This window comes from Marmota monax, unplaced genomic scaffold (assembly GCF_021218885.2).
Source record: "Marmota monax isolate L192 unplaced genomic scaffold, Marmota_monax_Labrador192_F-V1.1 WCK01_AAM20220418_F8-fsc01586, whole genome shotgun sequence".
Classification (NCBI taxonomy): Eukaryota; Metazoa; Chordata; class Mammalia; order Rodentia; family Sciuridae; genus Marmota; species Marmota monax.
This window is the reverse complement of record NW_026694204.1, coordinates 3,473-17,394: the sequence shown is the minus strand read 5'-3', so window position 1 is coordinate 17,394 and position 13,922 is coordinate 3,473. Positions and strand designations below refer to the sequence as shown.

The window sequence follows — 13,922 nt, the reverse complement described above, 5'->3', positions numbered from 1 at the left end:
TTCCATAATCAATTTCTTTTGTGTATTAACTGAAAAGTGAATACATGGAGTTTGAGAATTGATGGAACCTAATACTTAGAATCCCACTCGATCACATTCAGAAATGAGCTCAGATGTGCTTCTCCATAGAGCCAAAATTTATGTAAGAGGTACATTGGAAGATAATTTTTTTTCCTTCTTAAAGTGATTCATTCCATGGTTTCTTTAAATAGGTCAGCTAGTGCTGTAAATTGATTTCCACAAAATGGAGTCAATTTTTCTTTTTTTCCTAGGGCTGATCATGTATAGTATAGGTAACATACATGTAGAATTTTTTTCCTTGTATTGCCTTTTCCCTTTTTTGTGCCTGTGTTCCTGCTGCTACCCTACCCCACTTACCTTTGTGAGGTTGTGAAGGAGGTCATTTTGCAAGGCCCATGTCCACCTGGGTGAATCAGTACATTGTTCTGTGATCAGCACAGCTCTGAAGAGATGGTATTTGATTAGTCTTCTTTTTTCACCAGACTTTAGTTAGGAGATATCAGCATTTCAGGGGACTTGTGGGGTCAGGGCAAACTTTTCCTTGCACATGCCCCTCCTGCTTGGTACACTCCATGATCACACTCCTCCTCCCATTCAGTGCCTGTCTTAATTGCTGTAGCTGCCATAACAAACACCTACAAGCCGAGTGGCATTAATGACAGGAATTTATTGTCTCACATTTCGGGCTAGAAAGCCAAGATGCTCAAGGTGACAAAAGGGTTTTGTGCCCTCTGAAGGTGCTAGGGCAGGACCTGCTCCAGCACTGTCTCTTAGCTTCTGGTAGCTGCTTGGCTTGTGCCAGCAGAGCTCCAGTCTTCATGTGGCATTCTCTAAGGACAACAGTCATGTTGGATTAGAGGCCAACTCTTCCAGGATGACCTCATCTTAACTCATTGTATCTACAATGACTCTATCTCCAAATAAGGTCACATTCTGAGGTAATGGGGCTAGGACATCAACATATGAATTTAGGAAGGGGCACAATTCAACCTATAACACTATTTGTTGTCTATTGTTGCTTACCCCAAAACTTAGTGACTTGAAAGAACATTTATTATCTCATGGTTCCTGTGATTTAAGAATCCAGGAATAACTTAACATGGCTACCCACTCTTGAATTTCTCATAAGACTTCAACCATGGCTATAGCCTTCTTAAGTCTCAATTAGGGACAGATTTGCTTCCAAACTCACTCAAATGATTTCTGGTAGGATTTGGTTCCTGGTAAGTTGTTGGAACAACTAGTAAACTACTGGCCAGGGGCATCTTTGGGCATGGGAAGCTCACAACAAATAGCAACAAGCAGCCATCAGGGCAAATGAGAGAGAGAGAGAGAGAGAGAAAGAGAAGGATGTGCATACCATATACACGTCACAGTCCAAGTGTTGGAAACATTCCAAAGGACAGGATTACACCAGGACATGGAATCCAGGATTCAGAGATCTTAGAAGTCATTTCAGAAGGTAAACCTGCCTTGGTTGGCGGGAGTCAGCCATCCTTCCTCAAAAAAGCTGGTGAAACTCCCCAGTAGTTTATTGTCTGACTTCCAACAGTAGAACTTCAGGAGTTGACTGACCTCTTTTCCTTTCATGCCATCTCTGCTTTTATCAGTCTAAAATGGCAGTGTTTCTGTTGATGTCATTGTCTCAAATACTTTGTGAGATCTTTGGAATCTTATTTGGGTTTACTTTACCAGAAAAGAAGTCATATCCACAAATCACTCTAAGAAAAGCCCTTTGGAACCTTTGGGGTCCTTCTGAGAAGGACCCTTATATCTTATTCTACTATACTCACAGTTTTCCTTGTTATGATGTGAGATGTTATGATGAGGTGAGGTGAGTGACATAGGCATTGTGATGTAAAGTTAGGCTATTTTGTAAGAATTACATGAATAAAAGCACTGCAGTACTGCAACAGCTGATCTGATGTGTAAGACAGTTGTTAAGTGACCATTGGGAGGGTACAATATACACCATGGAAATGCAAGACAGGAATGAATAATGTCCCAGATAGGATTGATGGAATGGTGCAGGATTTCATCATTATGCTTACCAGATTTAAAATTATGAATTATTAACTTCTCAAATTTTCCATTTAATATTTTCAGACCATGTTTGACTATAGGTAACTGAAATTGTAGAAAGTAGAAGTGTGGATAAAATACACTCGGAAGCCAATTTTTAAATTTTAGCATTTTTCTTCTTTCTGGAAAGGTTGAGAATTTTCCAAGTGATCAATCTTGGTTCCCTTTTGCTCAACAGTTCTTCCTTTAAAGCATCATTCTTAAAACTTACTATAACCAGCATGAAAAAAATCAGATAACACCTGTCACACTTTGAAAATCTCCTCAGCTCACTAAGTTGGTCAGGGCAGAGTTGCAAAGCAGAAAATTTATTCAAGCAACCCCTCCCACAATATCTGAACCTTCTCTGTGATGCCTCTCTGTTCTTCTGTGCCCTGCCCACTCCACCACTGGTTTCATTGATCTTTACATTTCCCATCTTCCTAGGCCAAAGTGTCCAGCACCTCCAATCTGACAAGTGTCTTGTTCTCAATAGCTCAAATATATTTGATTCCTTGGAAACTTGGAAGTCCATGATGACAGAGATTCTTCATGTAAACAAATCATTGATGATGTTTTATTTGGCTAATGTGTTATCTCATTATGAAAGGTTAATAATCTTGAGAACTGTTTGCTAATCTTGTTCCCAGAATGTGCTGTCCCCAACTGCCAAACTGCAGAATGTATTCCCTCACCCGGTTGCAGGCAAACCGCCCACTCGCCCTGACCCATCAATGAACTTCCCTCCCTGCCCTCTCCAAGGAAAGTATATAAGCTCTGCTTAAGCTGTTCTCAGGGCTCTTTGCTCTATTCAAGTGAGCTGTGAGCCCCAACATGCTGGACCCCCAATAAACCCTTTGCTGTTGCATGAGACAGTCTCTTGGTGGTCTCTTCCTCTGATGCTCGCCTGACCTTTACAATTATCTTATCTTAATTAGAGTTATATATTAAATTTATATGATAATACAAAGTTAAAATTCTAGATTTCTATCTGGATAGCTTTATTTATCACTAATTTTCCCACTAACAAAGGACATTCATTAACTCCTTTATACTTCACAAATGTCCTATGCAGTAGATGTCTAACCCCCAATTTAGAAGTTAGAGGACTGAGGCTCAGAGAGGTGAAGGAATTTTCTGTGGATTACAGGACTCAGGTAGTATCCAGTGACACCCCACAGCAGTGTACCTCACTTTGCATCATGGGGCAATCGGGAGGATACCTTCATAAGGAGTGGGAGATCATGGCGGGTTTTTAGTAAGATGATTCCTACTCATGGATGAGTTGTTCCCACATCATTTAGTTAGTCTTATGCAGATACTATTGATATTGATGTCCTCCGTAGAGGACTTTGATCCACACCTGGATGCCCTGGAGATTGTCACACTGACCACAGCCACTAAGAGCCTTTCCGTGCTCATACGTTGGTTTTCTCTAGCCTCTTCTTTGGCCTATCAGCACATTTATAAGAGAATTTGGCTGTGTTGACAAAATGTGCTGACAGCTTTCAGTAGTGAATATGGACATCTGCTGAAAGTTTTGGCTGTGTTTGTAGTGGGTGCTGGTTAGCACATAAACTCTGAGCCTGAAGGAAAAAAAGAAAAGAAAGCTGGTTATAGAATTCTCTCTTTCTGCAGATTTGGCATTTTGAAGTTTGTTGTTATTTAGATGAGACTCACAAAAAAACTGATAATCTTAGAATGGAAAGACAAACAAGGTTGAATCTATTTCTGGTGTAGTCCTTTGAGCAGACCATAGGATTTTAGCATGTTGGAGGTGAAGAAGATCTAGAGAATGGGTTTGTCCTTTTAATCATTGAATAGATGAGGAATCAGGCTCAGGAAATGAAATGACACTTGAAATGTATCCATTCTGGGGCAAATCCTGGCATAGATTTTAACTTAATGATCTTTGTATATTCATTCATTGCATCACATAATGTTTGGGGGGGGTTGATGATAATATAATTGTTGTCAAATAATTTCTTGTTAAAACTGTATTATACATTATTACTATTTTATCTACTAGCCTGCCAGCTAGAGTCTATCTCAATCTCTCAGGGGCCTACATGTGGGTAGACTATCATGTCTCTTCCATCACCCTCCTGCAACCTTCATCTCTGTTGTAGCTTGGAACCTCCCTCTTCAGGGAGGGCTGCACCCCATTCCCTTGTAGGTCCCACTCTTTTCAGATATATACCTCACAAAGTGTGTGGGTTGTTTTATTCCAGTCTTCACCACTTTCCGTTCCTCTAACCTCCCCACCTACCACACCAACACAAGCTTTTACCAACTCAGGCCTTCATCCCATTCTGCCTGAGGGCCAGGTTTGGGCAGCAGCCTTTCATTTCCAGAGTTGATGACCTGAGCCTATTAATAGTTGATTGACATTGGCCTTCAGGTTTTTAAACAACATGTACCCCAGGCAGTCTGCTTGTGAGCTGAAGGGGATGAAGACAGTATATCAAGAGTTCTGACATTTTCTCTTCATCTGCTGCCTAAGCCGATAGGTACTAAAATGTTCAAGATAGAGGTATAGATTCTTTGAACACAGTAGTGGTCCATCTCTCTAAAAAATTATCCTTCATGTTTCCTCCTTTTGTTTTCTGCTTGGGAGAAAATTAATGGACTTTACATAGCTATAGAATTATTAAAACTATGAACTATGATTTACCCTTAAAATATATCTGAAATCAGATACTTTTGATGATTCTGGACCAACATTGTCCAAAAAAAATGTTTTGTGATCATGGAAATGTTCTATAATTACTCTATATAATAAAGAACAACTAGATACCTGTGGCTGTTAATACTAGAAATGTGACTAGTGCCAGCAGGGAAATGAATTTGTATCTGTGTTAAATTTAAATTCTTTGTATTTAAATAGCCACATGTGGCCATTGGATACATAGTGGGAAGTATAGCCTAGATCATTTCAGCTTCCCTTTATTGGAGAGGTTAGTATGATATACTTATCAGTATTAGTCTACCTCCAACCTCCACCATCTTTATGCTACTTTCCATTGTTTCTATCATGATCCTTTACTTCTCTTGGAACAGGTAGAACCAGAACTGCTCTTGTTTTCTGGAAAGTATCACTTTTTGTCATCTCTCTCTCTCTCTCTCTCTTTTCTCTCTCTCTTGCTTTCTCTTCCTCTTTCTTTCTCTTTTCTCTTCCTCTCTCTCTCTCTCTCTCTCTCTCTGTCTCTCTCTATTTCTCTTTCTCTCTGTCTCACTGTCTGTCTCTCTGTGCCAATTATGCAAGACTCATTAATCAACTTAGCCTAAAACTGAGATCAATGTAGAATGTGAAAATAAATAAAAGGCAACATTTGTTTTTTCACTCTATGTACCAGCTATATAATACTTCTATATATTAACTCACTTCTTATATTAGCTCTTCTGTCACTGCAGCCCTGTGAAATCTATGCATATGATATAATAATATCTATTTTATGGATCAGGAGATTAAGGCAGAGGACACAGGTTAGTATTTGCTAGAAGTGGGATTTGAGGTCAAACATTTGATGATAAAACTTACTCTCTGACAACATTGCAATGCCTCTTCTCTGCAGAGAAATTCCTGGGATACCACTTTGAACCCTCTCAGTGGTTGCCTTGTAAGAATTGGGCTCTGTAAATTAAAAAGCAAACAGATAAGTTTTCTATTGCAGTAATGCAACACAGTCCTGACGCTAATAAATCAGTGTACAGATCCTACAAGTTAAGGGCTCAGCCTTCAACGAGACCACCCACACTTCAGATATCAGCTACAAGCTCTGAGAGCTCTGAGCTCACCTGTCCTTCTGACAAACTGCCTACAATTTTGGGAGTTTCCACTACTACTTTAAGCTCAATAATTCACTGGAAAGAATCACAAATTTCAGGAAAAAGCTACACTTTTCATTATAACTTTATTATAATGGAAACAAATCAGCCAAATGAGGAAGTGTGGAGAACAAGGTCTTAGAGAGACCCCAGCATGGAGCTTCTGTGCTTTGTCTTTATGGAATCAGGACACGTTGCCCTCCCAACACTCTGATGTATTCACTGACCAGGGAGCTCAACTGAATTCTGGTGTCCAGAGTTTTCATTGTGGTTTCATTATTTATGTAAGATTGCTTGACTCATTGGCTATGTGATCTTAATCTCCAGCCCTTCTCTTAGCTGGTATCATATGGCCTCATCCCTCAACTCATGGTTGATCTTAACAGCATAGCTAGCCTCCTCCTGAAACTAGGGATTCATCAAGAGTCATTTCATTAGCATAAATACCAAGGTCTACCATGAATAGCAAAGATCATTCTGTAATTCGAGAAATTCCGATGATTAAAGACCTCCATCTCAGAGTCTGAGATAAATGCTGGGCTAACTCTTCATTATACATACAGAAAATTTTCTTTCAAATGATTAAGAGGAAGGTTAAGGACATAAGCATGTCTAATTTTTTAGTGGTTCTTGGACACATTCAAATACATTATTTCATTTTATCCTAATGACCCTCCTATGAGGAAAATATCATTGATGTATTTGTTTTATAGATGGGTAAAAGAGGTTTAATGATGACATTATATAGGAACATCCAAATAGTGGATGTTGGATGTTAATAATTGACGTGGAGTTTAGATCTGTTAATTATAAGTCTTTGGCATATATAAGAATAGTCAAAGGGCTAATAATAGAGATAGGGATGCTCTAAATACTAATTTTTCTTATCTGAAAATGCAGAATAGGAATGGGCTTTCCCAGGATAGGATAGTAAAGGAGAAATGTGAAGATTTGGGAGTTAGTCTTCTTCCTAATTTGGCAACTGACTCCTTTCCTGGTTTTCATGTGTTTATTTAGGAAAAGGTTATGTATCACTTGTAGTGCTTGTTATAAGCATTGAAACTACAGAAAGAAAGAGACACAGTTCCCAGGCTTATTTGATGGGAGCAAAGACCGTGAACAACGTATTGTAATATGAGATGGTTAATGAAATAATCAAGGAAAGCACTTAGGACTGGCACCCAACTAGGAAAAAGGGGTGGTGGATAAGTGCAGCACAGAAAGTTTGGAAGAGAGAATGCAGAAACTGAAGCTTAGAAATAAATAGGAATTAACCAGGCTTCCTGTTCCATAGGTGAATGGAAAGGGGAGCTGGGCTCTTTGGACTTCAGTCTAGGAGACTAATGCATACTAATGATGCCTCCAAGGCTAGCACTCTGCAGGTTCCTGTTCTGTTTGCATTTGCCTACTGTGGCTAAAGTCTGCACAGGATGCATGGAGTCACCCCAGAACAGGGGATTGGGGCATGAAGCTGCAGACCTCAGGAATAGCAAGAATATATATGTCTTAGGGGCTCCTTCAAGTTTTTTCATTTGTGAAATGATGATATCGGGCTTTCTTAGACAATCCCTGGGGTCCCTTCTGGCTCTAACATTTCATTATTTTGAGGTTTTATGAAAAATGTTTTGCAGAGCAAATGAATAGTGTAAACAAGATTATAAAGAGAATATTTGCCTTCTTAAGGGACTAAACTGTTCTGAAATACATCAGGAGCATTCATTTGCATATAAACAACTCAAATTCTATATAAGCAGAGGAGGCTTATTTTCTTAGGTGTTTTGGTAAATTAATTACAAATCATTCTTATCAATTTTGCTAGTCTATGTCTATTAAGAAGTAAGCTGCATTCATTTTAAATACCCTGTACTTTTGAATGTTCTTCATTTCTGTCTATAATACCTGACTTTTCTCTGAATTAGCCCAATTATCTTCAAGTATATCTTTATCCCTTAGGTTATAGTATATAGGATTTGTTTGTTCAAGAACTTATATAGATTCACCTTGTGCTTATTAGAAATCAGAGATGTCAGCTGATCCCATCCCACCTTCAGTTCATCTTGAACTGACATAGGACTACATGTTAAGGGTGAAAGCCAGGCCTTCACTTTAAACTCTCAATGCCTTATGTTCTTTCTGCATCTTTCTCCCCTTATGCATTTGATTGTGTCTTCCTCCTACCCTGCCCCTGTATCAATTAGACTACATAGAATTACACTAAAAACTAATACTTTGCCAAAAATTATTTGTTTAGACAACTATTTAAGATTTGTGCATCGTTCAGAGAGAGCACTGTACACAGTACAACACCACCTGCCTGGCTTCACTGTCTCTCTGTCTCATTCCCTGCTCTCACAGTCTTTTTCTCTTCTTTTTGTTCCCCAAACCCTTCAATCTCCTGACATACAACCTTCCTGGAAACAGAACACCAGAACCCTTGTCTTTAACCCAGAAATTTAGTGATCACTTCCTGCAGCTTTTGGCTATTAAGGTTTTGTTCTCCATTCCCAAGTGTCTACTGAAAACATCCCAAGTACATTTTGTGGTGTCAGGGTGAATTCAGAAAAGGATACGTGGAAGAGGCATGCTTCCACACAGAATGAGAGGATGTGGGCAAGGGAAGGGAGCAGAGGTGAGTTTCCAGACAGAAAGAAGAGTCTGTGCAAACTGAAACAGTACAGGAGAACATGGCAGGTTTAGGAACCTCAAGTAATTCTCTGGAGTCATGGAGATGTAGGGTAATCCTGAAAGGTTCACTTACAGTAGATGGCACTAGAGAAAAAGGCAGCAATCACATCATCAATGACCTTTGTGTATTGTGCAAAGATATTTTATTTTCTCCAGGAGGTGTTGGGCTGCCGGCATAGCACTGAACCTCTAGTATGATGGTTGCAAAGGTGCCAGATAAAAGACTAGTACAAATGTCAAGAGCCTGGAATAAGGTATGGGTCACTGGATGCAGAGGAAATAGCATATTCAAGAGTCAAACCAGTCTAGGCAAAATCTAAATTTCTGCCTTTAAGATAGGGAATACAGGGGTAGGAGGAGGGGTACAGAATAGAAAGTAGAAGATATAATTTCACTTGGTTTATCATTGGTACTATTTTGATAAATTGAGCAAAGGTGTTAATTTCTTGGTATCATTCACTTTCAAGTGACAGATTGAATAATGTCAAAGTCATGACTGTTTAGCAACATGGTTGTGGAAAATGTCTGTGACTCCTCTGCATCTAACAAATTTATCCTTATCATTTCATTTGAGCCATAGACATGGTGGTTTTTGGTTTGTTTGTGACTGTGAACTTACTATCTGGCTATCAGAAGCTAGACTTTCTAATAACTGAGAGTGCTCTGCTTTATTTTTTAATTGATTTATTGGACAATTTCAATTTAGTGTGTGACAAATAAATCATTAAACTTCTCTCTAGCTACTCCCTGCGAACACATGGTGGTCAAATCTCTTTTTCTGTACTTCTTCACCTTGATAATGTCTCAGGAAGATTGTGTATATTTCTTGGCATTTTTGAGGGTGAGATCACTTTCAGTAGTTTAACCTGTCTGCATAAAGACTTCTGTCTGATACCCAGCTCAGAGCATCACCCCTCTTGTAGGTCATTGTAAGTCAGGGTGTAGAAAAGAGAGGATAGTGGAAAGAAGAGGAATTTTTGGTACTTAACTGGTTTTGCAGGTGTGATTCTCATCTGACTTGTCCTGCAGGCCATCACATCCCTGTAGGGCTAGAGCTCCAGTGGGGTCTGGAGTTCACAGAAATTAGATGCAGCTCCATAATTCCCTGACACGGAAACTTCTCTTTTAGTGGAATGTTGGTATCCATTCAAAATGGCTCTATTTTTTTCTAATTACATTCCATGATACTAATAAAGTCTCTCTTAACATCTAGTTACTTTTTTTTGGTAAATATGCAAAAATGAAACAGAGGTCACGTGGGCATAATGTTTATTGTTATATAGAACATTTGGTGGATGGACTATGTGACTGGCGTATATAGGATGCAGCTGAAATTGTACCTGTCAATCAAATCAGATTTAAGACTTAGAGAACAAAGATTGTCCCTTACTGCAAATAGAAACAATATAACAATTTTTTTCTCATGCTTTTCTTCAATTTTCTATTTAAAGAAATTTCTGAGAATACATGAATTATGCAGTTTATCTCTCAGATGAAAAAGAATTTTCCTCTTAGATTGGATGGCTGCATATTTATTAATAGCTATAAAATTTTCCATGTTCTTTTGTTTCAAATGGAATGCTGACTAAAATCTGAAGGATCCATTCCAGCAATGATAACAGTAATGCATGAATAATTATAAAAGCTATATGGAATTGAAAGGTATTTTAATTTGTCATTACTTCTATGTGTTCAGAAAGGATCCAAATAATTATGCTGACTATAAAAAGGAAACCAATGATATTTTCACTCATTATGGGATTAAGTTCTTAAAATACCACATTTACTATAAGTTGAAAAAAAAAAAACCTCTCATCTAGTCTCATCTAATGATGTAATCATGACTGAAGACAGCTCAGCTGAGGATTCATTTGGTCTTTTTACTATGACACAGAGGTGCTATGCTTCAAGCTCATTTTAATTTGAGAAGTGTTCATCTTTGCAGTTTATAAAAGTGAAATTATACTTGTTTGCTCAGTGTGAACTTCCAACCTTTGTGTCACATTAATTCATGAAGATGAGAATGACTGTAGAATTTCCTTAGGTCATGACCGGATGGTGGTGGAAACTGAATGTGAGATTTTTAAAACAGAATTTTTCTCTTTATAGCAACTATTACAAAATGGCTGTGCTTACCTGGATCATTCCAAGGCAAAATTTCAAAGCTATTTTTTTTTAAATGCTTATAGTCTTCATTTTCTTTTGGTCTTCATTCTACCAACAACATTCAAATTCTTATTCAGATCCTAGAATATTCTATGACAGCACTTTTCTTGGAAAATGAGATTTCAAGATATGCTGTATGTTTCTAGGTGAGTCAATAGACTTTTCCTTTGTAGCTTTTGAACTTTGAGTTATTAGATTTCTATTAAGGCATTGGATCTTAGTGATGAGGGACACGAAAGTCTACAAAAGGGTTCTAACCCACTCTAGCACTTGCACCACACTCTTCCCTAAAATATGGCCTTAAGGCTCACAGTCAGCTACTAGAAGACACTATTTTGACAGCCTTGTTTCAGTCAGAACACATCACTACCATGAGCGAAATCCCCTGTACATTAATGTCAAACAAAGCTCTGTTGCCCCCTAATTTGGTTTTATTTTTCAGGATTCAGATTCTGTCTCTAACAGCTGTATGATTATATGCTATTGAGTTAGCTAATTTAAGCCTTAGTCTTCTCACCTTCAAAAAGAGGAAGTGGCACTCAGCTTAAAGGAGTTGTGGGGATTAAGTCATGATGTAGAATAAATATGAAATGACTGACACATAGTAGGTATGTAATAAATGGTAGCATCTTCTAAACAGAAAGAAAGAAAAGTAATTAAAATCCTTTAAAATCAATACTTTTTTGAGAAAAAATCCAGAAACATTTTTTTCCCTATTAACAGAAAATTCTGAATGAATGGAGAAGGAAGCCAATGTTACTTTGAAATATAAGTGTTAACAACATTGTTCTCTGCTCTGAACAATTTGTTACATTGTTATATCTGAAAATTAAAGATAGATATATGCAGCATGCCATAAGTAAAAATAAATTTATTATTTTTATGTTTGGAACATTTGGAATGAATTTAGTGTCTGGACCGGCCATGTAGAGGTATAAATTTTCTTCTACATACATGGAAATAGCATTGGTAATTGAGTTATTATACACACAAGGTTATTTAACACCTAAAAGATTCACTGTATAAATTCAGCTTTATCGAAATTTGATGGTGGAAATAATGTGGAGGTGGAGGTGGGTGGAGGCAGGCAGAGAGAAGAGAGGGGCATTGGAATATGTAATATGAAAGAAGGTAAGACTGTGTTCCTTTCTGTCTTATAGCCTGAAGAATAAGTAGTGAAAACATCAATCAAGAGATTTTAAAAATGCCAGCATTTCTCTGCTGTGGAGAATCGCTTATCAACCATTAGAGGAGGATCCCTTCTTGAACAATGAACATTTCTTATGAGGATTCACAGATTAACATATGACTAATCTTGATTTTGGAAAGTGAATGAGATTTCTTTCTTTCCTTTTTTTTAAGTTTTGTGGTAAGTCATGATATTTGGCTTGATTTTTTAAAATAATTCTTTCCTGATAACATATTTAGCACATGTTCTAAATTATAATCCTATAGCAAACAGTTGGAGCATTATTCAAACTTACAAAGAGTGAAAAAGTCTAATTTTCAATTTATTCTAGATTTCCTCAGAGTATAAATATTCTATGAAATCCTTGATGATTGTGATGTAAATCACTTCTATCCAGAAATAAACATTCTTTTGTCATCATGTTGAACGTAATCGGTGGCAACATGCACAAATCTGAACAAATCATTATTAGTAGAAGATATATAATGGAGAAATACCAGTCCTTCACCTTCAAACACGTGAGCCAGGCTTGCCATCTGAATGAGAGCAAGGAGGATGAATAAAGGAAGAATCTTTATCCTTTTCTTCTGATCACTCCAAGGATGGTTTCTCAAGGTGAAGCCAAGTCTTCTGCAAGCTGCCAAATAGTAGCTTAGGAAAAGAATTAGTTTGCTTGCATGATGATCCTCTTAGGCAAAAATGACTTCACAGCAGTTCACCTTGGTAAAATCTTTTACTGAAGGCATCCAAAAAAAAATCATGTACCCCAGAATGAGATGGAAATTTGCATTTCTTATGAAGCTGGCCTGAATTGTGGGTATTAATTTGGGGTACTGATGATCTGAAATGAAGTAAAGAAATCCTGATGAAACAGCAGCCTTGGGTAGGACAAGGTCCCCTATTTCTTCTGTTTCTCATCGAAGTCCTGTTGCTGAGCCAAGAGTCCATCACTTTGGGAAGAACACCACTGGATAGAATGACTGGAAAAATCACCCCTCTATGATGGGGAACATCTCTGAGTACAAATCATAAAGTTCTTTCTCCAGGTTTCATTCCCCATGGTGACCAGAAGTGGTGTCTTGCAGGCTGGCTACAAGCCAGGACATTTGAGTTTCTATTCAGGATGCTATCAGGCTCCAGCTGGAATCTGGCCAGGGCTGCCCTTTGCACCTTGTGACCCACAGGTGGTTGATCTCCAGGTGGGCATCCTTTGTTTTCTGCGGAGAGCCAAGGTGGTTATAACTCAGTGAGCAATAAATGAAATGACACAGAAATGCACAGTGTTGTTATTAATGTGCCTGTTTTCCTGTGTTTGGAATTTGGCACTCTTCCCTTGAGGAGGGTTCACTCAGGAGGGACCAGGGCTGCCAGTTTCTGTGTCTGCAGAAGAGAAAAAGCCACACCAGCCACATGTGGCCCTGAGGGAGGGAAGGAGGGTTTGATGGGAGGATATCTATTTTGCTGTTTTGGAAAGAAGCACACAAAACAGAGGTATAAACCTCTGGTGATGGCTTTTTTTTTTTTTGAATGTGTAAAATAAAGCTTTATTTGTCAATTCTGCTGTAAAATAAGCATTGTCTGAGTTTAAAAAAAAAAGAATCTTTGTTTCTGTTTGTGTTTAGTGACTGAGCTCATGCCCTGAAGTGTGTTTATTTTTCTAATAACCTAATATAGAAAAGCCTATGAACACAGATTTCTTTTGCTTTACAGAAATGCTATGCCAAACTCTTTATAGATAAGCTTTCAGCTATAATAATCAGATTCTTTCAGAGTTGCTCATCTAAATACCATTGTTCTTTGGCAACCTGCCAAGTGAAAGTGACTACCCTGCCAGAAGTTTTGTCTGTTTGATTGTTCCCTAGTTTCTTTCTTTCTTTTTTTCTCATGCAGATGAGGAAAATTATCTTTCCAGTGTGCCATGTATATTCAGCTTTATGCTGGAAGGCCACATAAGTGTTGTTTATATTTTGGG

General features: G+C 38.1%; 2 long non-coding RNA genes across 3 annotated transcripts in view; one reads left to right on the top strand and one right to left on the bottom strand.

The window, feature by feature from the left end:
- Positions 1 to 12,598, bottom strand: part of LOC131425017 (uncharacterized) — a 35,672-nt gene extending 23,074 nt beyond the window's left edge. The window contains exons 1-5 of one of the 2 annotated variants that reach the window (XR_009228800.1): positions 12,459 to 12,598; positions 9,585 to 11,393; positions 5,624 to 5,716; positions 1,382 to 3,668; positions 379 to 463 (exon numbers count right to left, since the gene is read on the bottom strand). This is a non-coding gene — a long non-coding RNA (uncharacterized LOC131425017). Of the gene's footprint in view, positions 1 to 378; positions 3,669 to 5,623; positions 5,717 to 9,584; positions 11,394 to 12,458 lie in introns of both variants that reach the window. The other variant, XR_009228799.1, reaches the window with a different exon arrangement.
- LOC124108041 (uncharacterized) overlaps positions 1 to 13,224 on the top strand; it is a 51,181-nt gene extending 37,957 nt beyond the window's left edge. Inside the window, exon 2 of the long non-coding RNA XR_006856604.2 lies at positions 11,922 to 13,224. This is a non-coding gene — a long non-coding RNA (uncharacterized LOC124108041). The remainder of the gene's footprint in view (positions 1 to 11,921) is intronic.
- Positions 13,225 to 13,922: the final 698 nt, after the last annotated feature.